The sequence below is a fragment of the Rhinoderma darwinii genome, chromosome 2 (genome assembly GCF_050947455.1).
Source record: "Rhinoderma darwinii isolate aRhiDar2 chromosome 2, aRhiDar2.hap1, whole genome shotgun sequence".
Taxonomy (NCBI): domain Eukaryota; kingdom Metazoa; phylum Chordata; class Amphibia; order Anura; family Rhinodermatidae; genus Rhinoderma; species Rhinoderma darwinii.
The window spans coordinates 332,878,140-332,891,386 of NC_134688.1; the positions used below are offsets into that span (position 1 = coordinate 332,878,140).

At 42.4% G+C, this 13,247-nt stretch overlaps 1 protein-coding gene across 1 annotated transcript in view; it reads right to left on the reverse strand.

The window, feature by feature from the left end:
- Positions 1–8,294, reverse strand: part of LOC142743184 (uncharacterized) — a 116,028-nt gene extending 107,734 nt beyond the window's left edge. Inside the window, exon 1 of the mRNA XM_075853679.1 lies at positions 8,132–8,294. The gene's annotated coding sequence lies outside the window, so the exon portion shown is untranslated. The remainder of the gene's footprint in view (positions 1–8,131) is intronic.
- Between the last annotated feature and the right edge of the window lie 4,953 nt (positions 8,295–13,247).

The following is a 13,247-nucleotide window of genomic DNA, read 5'->3' on the forward strand; positions in this document are numbered from 1 at the left end:
GAAGTAGAAGAGTCCCCAAATTTTCACAGAATGATGACCGGTCAGTCAGGGACATCTCTGAGGAAGTGATGTCGAGCTGCTCCAGGATCCTCGTAGATGTTGGCTCGGCCATTTTCAGTCACCTTGAGCTTAGCCGGGTACAGAAGTTGGAAACGTATTCCCTTCTCGTGTAGATGACGGCATATTGGCGTGAATGCCTTTCTTTTCAAGGAGACTGCTGAGGAGAAGTCCTGGAAAATGAGGAGTTTAGATCCCCTGACCTGCAAGTTCCTGGCCTGTCTGTAAGCCCTTAAGACACGTTCCTTGATCGCCCAGTTCAGATATTTCGCTATCACTGGGCGAGGTCTGCTCTCTCTCTCTCTCCGCGGGGGGCCAATTCTGTGAGCACGCTCAATGCTGAATGGGTCCGGTGCAAGATCCAGTTGGAGGGCGGATGGGAGGTCTGCCGTGAGAAGCTGCATGAGATCATCGCCCACAACACTTTCGGAAATTCCCACAAAGCGGAGATTGTTCCGCCTGTCCCGGTTCTCCAGGTCCTCCAGCTTATCTCTCAGAATGATTTCTGCATTTTGATGTTGAGCCACCGAGTTCTCCAGATCAGACACTGTGGTTTCGCATGCCAGCACACGGTTTTCCAGATCCGCTATTTTTTGTGCGTTTGCGGTAATCTGCGCCAGTGCCGAGTTGATGGAGGTATGGATCAGATCCAGTCTCCTGTCAAATAAAGGCATGATTAAAGCGAGACACCTCTTCCGCTACTGCAGTGGCATGATGATAATCCATAAGCGGAGAGGACATAGGACTGTCAGCCGGCGATAGGTTCGGTGGAGTGATGTCATTCGGGTGAATGAGGACAAGACAGCAATGCAGACGGAGTCTGAGGAGGTCTAGGCCCCTGTTTATCTTTACCAGTTTTTCCCTTCGGCATTGTTTCTGGTTTAGGGTTGGTCCCTTGAGATTGCCTAGTAAGACGTGGAGGCTGAGCGTGTCTATGAAGAAATTTGTCCATTGTCAAGACAGGGAGAGAGATGGAAGGGCTGGATTAGGTTTGGCGGGTCATCTCCTACATTGCAGGGTTATGGCATCAGCATGGTATCAGAATGTGCAATGTATAGATCAAAAAAGTGGTGCAACAGATAGGACTAGGACGACCACTAGATGGCAGCAACATCACACGCATTCAGCTATTACTGAGGCCAGATAATAGTGAAGTCTCAGCAGTCAGGCCAGTACAACAGGCAATGGAGTTATCCAGATGGTATTTATGCCAAAGTACAAGCGCACAGCCCAGGGTGGAAACAAGCAGAGTTCAAAATGGGCACGCAACAGATCCCTATGTGGCCCTCGTATTCAGCAGAAAACTATACTCAGTCCATGAGAGGGGAGACACTGTACTCACTCAGTACCAGGCGATATCTCCGGTCCGGGTGCTTTACTGTGAAAGATGAAGACACTCAAAATGTCCGCCAACCTACTGATGATGGGGAAGGGGCCAGGCCACACAGATCCACCCCGTTGTAGCGCCAGGCAAGGGTTTCCTGCTCCCTCCCGCGACCCCTATGAGTGGGGATGATGTGCTCCTCACAGTCCCCTCCGTGAGGCAACTGGGGGTGTCAGATGCTGCGGAGGGGCCCTACAACCGCCTCAGGACCAGCAGCAGAGGCCAGCCAGCCCCGGATGATAGGCCTCAAAATGGCCGACGACTCCACGTGGCGGGCAAGGATGACGCCCGCGGCGCGATGCCCGCAAGTATGTGATGGCAGGAGAGCTTCCCCGGGGAGCGGTACAGGGGCTCCGGGACCCCCGTCGAGGAGAGGGGATGCAGCAGCAGAATCAGCGCAGCCTCCTGGCCAACCTTACTCGCGGCAGCACAGCAGGCCCCAAGATGTCCGACAGTCTCTGGGGCGGCGTGTCTACCTGGAGACACTAGGGACTCCCGGAGCAGAAAAGGAGCGACTCCGACGGTGCAGGGGAGGATGTCCTGTCACCCACCTCGAGAAGGAGGACAGCGGACCCCCGATGACGGCGATGACAGCTGGATTTCCTGCACGATGATTTTCAGCAGGTCTTTTTACCAACTTGCGTTTTTGCTGCGTTTTTTACGGCCGTTCTTTTAGCATTTTTTCTATTGAGTCAATGAAAAACGGCTCCAAAAACGGCTCAAGTAGTGACCTGCAATTCTTTTCACGAGGCGGTTTTTTATGCGGCCCTTTTTAAAAACTGCCATGTAAAAAGCGACCCATGGGAACGGAACGCCGTTTTTCTCATAGAAAATGGGCAGATGTTTGGAGGCGTTCAGCGCCCACATTTTTAGCCGTCTTTCAGGGCGTTTACGGCCCGAAAAACGTCTGAAAATGGGTCGTGTGAACATACCCTCATACTTCTACAATCTGAGCTGAAATATGTCCAGAACTGAATCCTCGACAAAACACACCACAATTATACTTTTTTCATGCAGATTGTGTAGAAGTGTGAAGTAAGGAAGATGAAAATGTGTGACTAGTGTTTTGATGGATCAAAATTCAAAATGTTTCAATTTTATGTAACTGTAATTTTTTCTTAGTATCTACAGTAACTAATCCTGGTTGCCATGGCACTAAATTTGTACATACATAAAGGCATGCAACAAATGCCGGAAAAATATATATTTAAGCATATATGAATTCACAGGGGGCATCATACTGAGATATGCATTTCATAAAATAATTTGCTTAAACTCAGTTGCACAAACAGCAGAATGATAATCCATTTAACATAGCCATTGTGCATATGTTTTAAAGCTACACCATAGTCCCTGCTTTGTAATGGTTGCATCTGATACAAAAGTCACAAATATTATTCCAGAAAATCTGCACGGTGCCACAAGCATTGAACTGGCATTTTCTCCTGCCGCTCCACCATATTCTATTAAGGTAGTACAGTAAAGGGGGTTTTGCACAGGACGATTATCGGGCAGAGGGGCGTTAATATAACGTTCGTTACCGATCATTGCTCTGTGTAAACAGGGGAATGATCAGCAGATGAACGAGTAAAACGCTCCATCATCTGCTGGTCGTATCGTTTTAAAAAAGTAAAAGATTATTGTTGTCTGCAGCACATCTCCCTGTGTAACAGGGAGACACGCTGCCGAAATGATAATAATGTATAGGGCTGAGTGATCAGAGTAACGATTGCTCGTCCCCACCCATTGCTCCGTGTGACAGGAGAAAGCGATGTCTCGTTGATCAGGGCTCGCTGCATCGGCCACTCATCGGCCGGTGTAAAAGGCCCTTTAGTACTGCCTATACAGATGTAAACATAAAAATATCACTAAGATAATCTCATTTATACAATACATTGGTAGTGGCCCTTCAGCATCTCCTAAGAATATGCCAATGTGTACATGCTACCAAAGACTAATTCCCCAAGCATAGACCACCAAAGGTCATTCATAATATTCCACAGACCCAGGACATGTGAAAGATATCTGCAATGCCCAGTAGTGGAATTCCAGTAGTGGAAATCTTTCCTCTTGTGTTGTATATTTCATATTATGTGGTTAAGAGGTGCTTAGTGTATTAGCTGTTTGTTATGGTCTCTGTAACCAAGGTTTTGAGGTGTCTGTTATTGGTTTATTTAAACCTGTTTCTTAGTCTCTAAAGAGACTGATAAATATTGCTATGTTTAGTGTCTTCGGTTAGCATGCAGCTTACTTTTAAAGTTCAGTTTACAATGTAGGGTAGACTATTTTATTATAGAAAAACCCTGTGAGGTCTAGGGTGTTTGTTTTTAGCAGTTAACGCTTTTAATGGGACAGGCCTGTCTATTATCCATAAAACAAAAGTGGAATCTAAATATATTACATAATAATTCATATAATCTCTAAGTATATGTTCAATTTATCAAGTTAGCAGACAACAGATCCACACCGAGAAAGAAGATCATAGAGGTAAACTTTATTTTCAAATGCCTATGAACGCTAACATGAATTTTGCATGTATGTATTCCCTAAATATCTCAAATACTGAACCTGTCCTCTGGCAATCTCTGTGCTGGTTTTAATTATGTTGTAAAACTTTATAAAATTATTTTCATAGAGATATACAGTTTGAATGGTCCCTGAGAAGTGTTTGGACTATACAATGTTTGGGATAGAAATCAATTGAATTAAGACGATACTTATGCCAGTTGATGAGGTGAAGATACTGGGGAGGAATGAATCATTTAAATATCTGGGAATAAATATAACACAAAATATATATCAGTACTGAGAAATTAATATTGTCCCAGACGTGATCAAGAAGACTAGAGAAAATATTAGAACATGTCTTAGGGTTCCACTGTCAATGTCAACAGATGATTGTGTGGCTCTGGTCAAAATGAATCTCCTTTCCCGGCTCCTTTACCCCCTGGTAAACAGTCCAATTTGGGTGGGAGGTGAGGTCTGCAAAATTATTGAGCAGTTAATCAGGGATTTGATTTGGAGGGGCAAAAAGCCACGAATGAAGCTTAAACGCTTAATAACGGAAGAAAATGAGGGAGGATTATTAATTCCGGATTTGAAAACGTATTTCTTTGCAGCCCAAATGCAATATTTGATTAGATGGAAGAAATATGAATTTATGATAAATTTGGTAAGGGTCAGTAAAGGCCCTTTGATTTATTTGTTTCAGCTTCTAGAGTCTGGCCAGTTGGGGTTGAGTCCATTAAGAAAACTCTTTACAAGCAATTTGATGAGAAAAACGGTTTTGTTCTATGTATAAAGTCAGGGGGGCTTTATGGTGTATTCCTCTATTCTTTAATGTCAAGCTATTGGAAATAACCAAAATACAGGCGGTAATATTCTAGTACAAGATACGGCTGAGATTAAGGCCTCATGCACACGACCGTAGCCATGTGCATGGACGTGATTTTTGGGTTGGACGGCCACGGAGTGTCTCCCGCGGGCCGCCCGCAAATTGCAGGCCGTGCACATAGCCGCGTGCATTAATTTCAATGCGCCTCGACCGCAAAACACAGACTCCTGGGCCACGCACGGAACATGAAAACCACGGTCGTGTAAATGGGCCCATTGAAATGAATGGAGCCGCAATTCACCCGCAGATTTGCGGGTGAATTGCGGCCGCAAAAATACGTTCGTGTGCATGTGGCCTAATAGATAATTTATTTCACAATTGGTACTTGATCGAGTTTGATACCCTTAAGCGTAAGTATGACTTACCGCCATCTTGGATGTTTTATTACATCCAACTAAAACATGTGGTGATAGCTACAGGTGATAGTTCACAATTTTTTTTGAAAGATTTTATTTAATTAACGGGGGGGATAAGGGCCTTTAGTCTAAAATATACAGTAAGTTGAAGAGGGTAATACAGTATGGGAAATCGGAAATGGAATTAGGACCAATGCCCCTAGAGAAGTAGCAAAACAGTATAAATCTTATTAGTAATATTGTTTATAATAAATCACATAGAAATACTCACTATTTTATAAATAATTGCTTATATTATACACCCAAAAAAATAATCTAAATTTGAAAGAGGGGGAGATTCTATATGCCCAAAGTGTGATCATCCTGTAGACGGCTTCACCCACATGTATTGGAAATGCCCTTTGGTTCGTAATTTTGGCATCAAATTTTATTGATAATAAGACAGGCATTGAATATTGATGTATTGAACAAGCCAACTATTTGGTTATTAAATAATTATGGACAAGTTCAGGAAAGCCGGCCTGCAAAGATTTTGATGGCTAAGTTACACTTTTTAGCTAGGCTGATAGTAGCTAAAACATGGATGAGGAATACGGGCCCATATGGTGGTTGGAATGTATTTTTTATTTTATTTTTGCATAGCCAAACAGGATATGGTAGTTATTGTAGCTCAATGCACTGGCATAGAAATGTTGATAAATTATCCCCATAGTGTCAGAGCTAACCAGAATACACTACAGTTTTGGAGATAATATACAAGGAGGTATGAATGATGCCCACTACGGCATCACAGCCCAATAATTGTAACTAAATTATTATATGTAATCAAGCTCTTTAGTGAAATTATGAAAACATATTTTTCAGTGTGTTGTTGCTACTGCATCTTTGTGATAAATATCTCGGTAGATTCATTGTTGAGATTTGCTTTCTCACCATTTGTGTCAATCAATTTTCTCTTTTACTTATTTGTACTTGACCTCACAATTGCTGTTGAAGAAAGGTGGATCCTGAAACAATGACAAGGTTGGTATGGCTACAAAATAGAAGCATTTGTCTAAATAATGTGTCCAAGATTTGGGATGTTTTCCTGGAGCTTTACAGTATTTTTAAAGAGGACCTGTCAGCATTCCTGACTTGTTTGTTTTAGTAAATACTTGTATGCCCCATGAAATAAAAATTTTGGAACATCTTTTCTTAGATCTCTGTCTGTTCCTCTATTATTATGACTAGAAATTGATGAATAAATTAACCACTGGGTGTTACCATTCACCTACACCATCTGGCACAGGTCCCTGCACAGTCTGCCACTGTCAGCAATGATTGGACCTTGTCAGACAGTCTAGGGGCACAACCCCTACTGGTAACACCCAGTTGTCAATTTATTCATACATTACTAGGAGGAATAACAGAGGAATGACACAACACAGAGATCTAAGAAAAGATGGTCCAGAAATGTTATATTACAGGGAATACAATTGTTCACTACAACAGACATGTCAGGAGAGCTGACGGGTCCTCTTAAAACTTATCACCAGAGATTTCCAGTACATATAAGTACAGAGCATAAACTGTGCAAAAAAGTAAATTTGTAGATAAAGGTAGAACAAATAATTGCTATGGGGTCCATCTGCGGCTAATCATATTCCTCTATCAGCTGGACTGCGTGAAAAAATAAATGGAGAAATGGCCATAAAGTCATGGCTCTAATCTGTTTTACAAGATGTGTGATGAAGATGGGGGATGACAACAAATGATGGGCACTCCTGTCCAGGGATGATAGGATGCACCAGCAAAGGAACCACTTAATTTGGAAAATATAATGAATTAATATAACATTGCATTCAATAGAGCAATATGAGAGTTTTGTTGCATTAACCGCAGTATGGAAATGGCACGGGTAAAATAGGAGTTTTTATAGATCATACATTTACCTAATAGCTTTCAACAGTAAACTATCCCTAAGACTACTAGAGATGGAGTTTTTTTTGTAATTGTTATTAATATGTGTTTTTTTGACTCCTGAGCTTCCATAACGTACCATACAAAACATAAAACACCTACTCTAAGGGTATGTTCACACACACTGTTTTCAGATGTAATTTGGGCGTCTTACGCCTGGGATTATGCCTGAAAAAACGTCTCCATTACACCTACAAACATCTGCCCATTGCTTTCAATGGGTTTTACGGTGTTCTGCTCCCGCGAGGTGTTATTTTACGCGTCGCTGTCAAAATACGGCGTGTAAAAAGATGACCCGCGAAAAAGAAGTGCATGTCACTTCTTGGGACGTTTTTGGAGCCGTTTTTCATTGACCCCATTGAAAAACAGCTCCAATAACGTCCGTAAAATGCGAGTTGCCACAAAAATGTCTAAAAATTAGGAGCTGTTTTAACCTGAAATCAGCTCCGTATTTTCAGACGTTTTTGGTCACTGCGTGTGAACATACCCTTATACTATCATTCAAATACAATTTTCCCTCTTTTGAGATAGGGAATAACAGAACTTATCACTGCAGCAATTTGTACTCTGCATCAGAATGCTGTTTAAACTAACCCTTGCCTATTCTTGCCTTCAATGGTGATTGGTGTTAACCCTTTAATGAAAAATGATACATTATGACTAGGAGATCAAGTCCTGCAATGCGCTGATACGTTTAGGATTGGTCAAGCTTAAATCAGCATAAGCAGAATCATCATTTACTCAATATTCAAAACTCAGCCCTTAAGGTCAAGAATACAACAGACTATGGAGTAACAACAAGGACAAGATTCCCCTGCAGTAAACTTAAACTGACAATTCAGAAACATGAAATATATTCCACAGATTTCCTCAAACCACTGCTTTAAAGTAGTGTATATGCCAGAGCTGTACGTATACCGGATAACTGTAACGAAAGCTACATAAGAGATGTAGGTAAAATATACATTTTACTGCACTTACCTGATAATTGGTAGAGAGGACGGTTTGGCTCAGATGTTCATTCCTAGCCTAGTGTATCGGAATAGACCTGGTACCTCTGCTAGAAAGAATCAAGGATTAGAGAGGAGGAGAGCTGTTTTTCTACCACTGAATGGTTACTAAGCAGCATTTTCAGAGGAGGAGGAATGAGACACATAACATACAGTACCTCCACTGGAGATCTATGTGTCTTTATTTGTATGCAAGAGGGCTATCAGCAGAGAAAGCCAAGGCTTGTAGTGCAAGTCCATAGCTTATTAACATGTCTGCGCTCTTTTTCTATAGGAAACCTGAGTCAATTGCATATCTAGCAGACATATCACTTGCATATTTGCATCCACTCCATGTGTACATCTTATCTCAGTGTATTTTTTTTGTATAAATAACATAATAGGAAAAATAGAATAAAATATAACTAAAAATATATATATATTTTAGCTTGTTGTTACTACAACCCCTGTTACTATGTTTTTAATGCTACATAAAGCTTCCTATACACGTTAGATAGCTTAGTGTTCGGCCGATAGCTATTTTCCCCAACTCCCCCATGAACATGCAAGTTCTGAACATTAGAAATATGCCTATTTATTGCCATAGGGGGTTAGCTTTATTGCTTATTGCCTAGGGAAATAAAGTATCAGACATGCTAAAGTTTAACCTTGTTTCCCACAACAGAAGATGTTTAGTGCAGGGGTGGAATTATTGCCTGTACTTCCTGTTCAGCTGCACCGGGGCCATGAGAGAGCCTATTCTAGCCACAGGGAGTTTTAAAATCACTATTGTTAATGGGAATGTGTCGCAAATTAAACTTTTTTTTTAAGTGTCGTTACTTATTTCTATTATATTTTTTAGGTTTTTTCTGTATTTTTTTTTTCTTCCATATGGTGGAAAGTATTAAAAATTAAATAATAATTTGACATCTTTTCCTATGTTGGCCACCAGGGGGAGCACTTCCCAGAATTACAGCAAGGTGAATAAGGCAAAGCAACCTAACTCACAGCTGCTGTAAATGTGGGAGGGAATCTTACCCCCCCCTCTTACAAGCCAGGAAAAGGTGTCTTCAAATTGCTAAGCAGTGTCCGGCAGCCAAGTTGGCTGTGATTCTGCAGCTGGCAGAAGTTATAGAACACCAAAAGGCTAAGGGTATGTTCACACACTTACTAAACAAAGGATAACCAGATCCTGATTTTCAGCCATCTTTTAATCAAACTCGCGTTTTTTTAACAGCCATTTTTGGAGCTGTTTTTCTATAAGGTCAATGAAAAAAGGCTCCAAAAACGTCCCAAGAAGTGATATGCACTTAATTTTGGTGGGCGTCTTTTTACATGCCGGTTTTGGAAAACGACCACGTAAAAAACGCCCTGTCGGGACAGAACGCCGTATTTCCCATTGAAACCAATGGGCAGATGCTTGTAGGCGTTCTGCTTCCGATTTTTCAGCTGAAAACATTGTGTGTGAACATACCCTTAGAATGATGAAAGTGAAGTGAATGACTTTTCAGTTGACCGGTTCACACGCCGTGTATTTGACACGTGTTTTTTTTTGCACATTTTACGTGCAAAAAACCACATTAAAAAGACGCTTGAATACACTTGATTTTGCGTGTTTGGGGGGGGATTTGTGTGTGTGTGTGTGGGGGGGGGGTGCTCGCCGCTGATTCTTCAAAATAGCTGATAAGCGGCTATGAAGTATCAGCGGCGCCCGTGCACACTTCGCTCTGCCACACACACACACGGGAAAAGTCTTAAAGGTGTCGTCCAGGAAAACATGGTGCCGCACCTGTCCTCAGGTCGTGTGTGGTATTACAGCTCTATCCTATTCACTTCAATGGAGGTGAACTGCAATACCAGACACAACCTGAGGACAGGTGCGGCGCTGTGTCTCCAATCCAGACACCCCTTCTGTCCTGAGATGACCCGACGGGGGAGGCGGGTGTCAGAGCCACCCACCGCCATCACTGCAGACAGAACCACACAACTACGGCATGAGGGTAGGGCTTGTCCTGAGTGCACTGTCTCTTATTATGGACAGATTTATAGTCACATGAGCCCCGTCTGCATCAGAACCGGTAACCTAGGTCCAATCACATGACAGAGGGGGATAACCAAAAACCCTGTGCACCCTCAGCCCATCCATCCAGCTCTTTCCTGGTTATATCTGCTTCTGGGAAAGCTGGGTGACCACAATTACCCCTCATACTGGAGTGTTTGGGGATGTGACTAATGAACCTCTCACACTCCAGTAGGAGGGGTAATGGTGGTCACCCAGCTTTCCCATACCCCTGAACGGTAAATCTCTCTAGTTGTGCTGAGACTGTTTGGAGATGTGACTAATGAACCTCTCACACTCCAGTAGGAAGGGTAATGGTGGTCACCCAGCTTTCCCAGACCCCTGAACGGTAAATCTCTCTAGTTGTGCTGAGACTGTTTGGGAATGTGACTAATGAACCTCTCAGTCTCAGCACAACTAGAGACATTTATCATTCAGGGGTCTGGGAAAGCTGGGTGACCATCATTACCCCTCCTACTGGAGTGTGTTTGGGGATGTGACTAATGAACCTCTCAGTCTCAGCAGAACAAGAGAGATTTAGGGGTCTGGGAAAGCTGGGCATATTGTTTATCACCCAGCTTTCCAAGGACAGTTACATCATGCGTCCTTTGTACAGAGTCTCCTTCACGATTACAGGGGGGCCCGTCGGGTGGGGGGGCCATCAGGGGGGGCCCGTCGGGGGTCACGAGAGCGGCGGTCTGTGAGAGAGGGAGAGGGACAGACAGAGACACACACCTTACCTGCAGTGCAGCTGGTTTTCATGATGGCGCCTGCTATCTCCCTGCAAATAGCTGCTCTGCTGTGTGACTCAGACCTGCGTCTGCGCAGTACAAAGCCAGAGAGCAGATACAATGAACGGGAGCCGTTCATTGACTCCTATGCATTGTAGCTGCCGTATTCTATCTCTCTATGTGTCGTTAATCGACGCATACAGAGATGAAAAAAAAATGGCAGCCCCCATAGTGAAGTCAAAGTTAGAAAAATAAAAAAAGTAAAACACAAACACACAAATAAATAACATTTATTTTAATAACACACTAGAATAAAATGTATATAAAAAAAATAAATTTGCGACACCCGTCCACTGCACACCTTCCACTGCAGATTATACAGACACTGCATGATTCCCATCAGCCAATCACAGAGTGTTTATTATCGATTGAGCCGCTCTGTGAGTGGCTGATAGAGGATGATGCATTGTCTGTGTGCCTCAGCAATCTGAAGCAGAGTCCTGGGATGAAGCAGCAAGAGGAAAGGAGAAACAAGAGAGAATCTTGCAACTTTCAATACAGGTGTTGCTGGCAGTTTTTTATTTTTTATTTATTTTTGCCTATGTATTGCAGCACAGGCTATTATTAAAAAATGATGTAGAGGCACTTGTGTCTGCCTTGTGTATACCTGTTGAGTTGATGGGCCATTTATGAATTGTCTGCCATTTTGGTTTCTTATTCCCCTATGATATGGTTCCCCTAATGCAACCTGCTTTTCCCATGATGCCTCTGTGCAGAGGCAAAGTGGGAGAAATATCATCACACTGCACTTGCTCTACTCTGGGTAATATCTGGAGTAAGTGATAGATCAGTGATATAGAACTTATGTTCTCACACTGGAGAGTCTCAGTGTATTCCTATGTGCAGCTTCAGCCTGCTAGTGATATATTCAGTTTTTGCACAGGAGACAGTGAGGAGCAGCATCTCATAGGAATACACAAGACATTCTGTACACAGCACTCACAGATAGTATAGACAGCTAGTGTGAGTCAGAGGAGATTTATAAATCATTAGCTAATCATATTATGAAGTAACCTATTCACTATCCTAGATCTCCAGGTATGTTAGCATTAGCCCCTTCACTACCCTAAGTCAACAGGAATTTTAGCAGTAACTTTTTACTACCTAGATCAAAACGAATTTTGGCATTAACCACTTCACTACTGTAGATCACAATGTTTTTTTGGCATTAACCCCTTTACTACCCTAGACCCCACTTCACTTTGAAGTCAATGGGAGAAAGCTGTAATACTTGGAACCGCCGCTACAAGTTTGTTGGCGATTCACAGTGTGAGCTCTAGAAATGAAGGGGAAGCAGCAATTGTACGAGTACTGCCCCCCTCGTACGTAACAGCCGCCAAAGGGAAGTATGGAGCGCGCTCACAGGCTGAGCGGGTGTCGTCTGTAAGTTACAGCTGAGATCCCACTCCCACTACAATGGGTGGAATCGATCAGCAGCACTACAAAAAGTCTAGGTGTAGCCCTGGCCTTAGGTCACATGACATATCAGCATTAACTCCTTAGACCAATAATGGAGTTACTATTAACTTTTTCACCACTCTAGACAAGGCTGCATTCACATCTGCGCCAGGGCTCGGTTCCGACGTTCCTTCGGAGCTTTCTGTCGGAACGAAGCCCTGACTGACACAAACGGAAACCAGAGGTTTCCGTTTCCATCACCATTGATTTCCGGTGTAAATGGTTTCCATTTGTCTCCATTGGGCAGGGGTGCCGTCGTTTTGACGGAATCAATAACGTAGTCGACTAATCATCAACACATTCACCTTAAACCTTGATATTTGAATTAACCCTTCCCGCTGCAGCCACTTTTGTCCTTCCTGACAAAGCATCATTTTTCAAATCTGACGTGTCAATTTATGTTGTAATAACTTTAGAATGCTTTTACCTGTTCAAGCGATTCTGAGACTGTTTTCTCGTAACACATTGTACTTTAAGTTAGTGGTCAAATTTGGTCGATACATTCAGTATTTAATTGTGAACAACACCAAAATTAAACCAAAAAATTGCAAACATTTGCGTTTTTTCTAAGTTTAAATGTATCTGCTTGTAAAAACGATAGTAATACCACACAAAATAGTTGCTAATTAACATTTTCCATATGTCTACTTTATGTTTGCATAGTTTTTTTTAACGTCCTTTCATTTTTCTAGGATGTTACAAGGCTTAGAACTTTCGCAGACATTTCTCACATTTTCAAGAAAATTTCAAAAGACTGTTTTTACAGAGACCAGTACAGTTGTAAAGTATATATAAAGCCT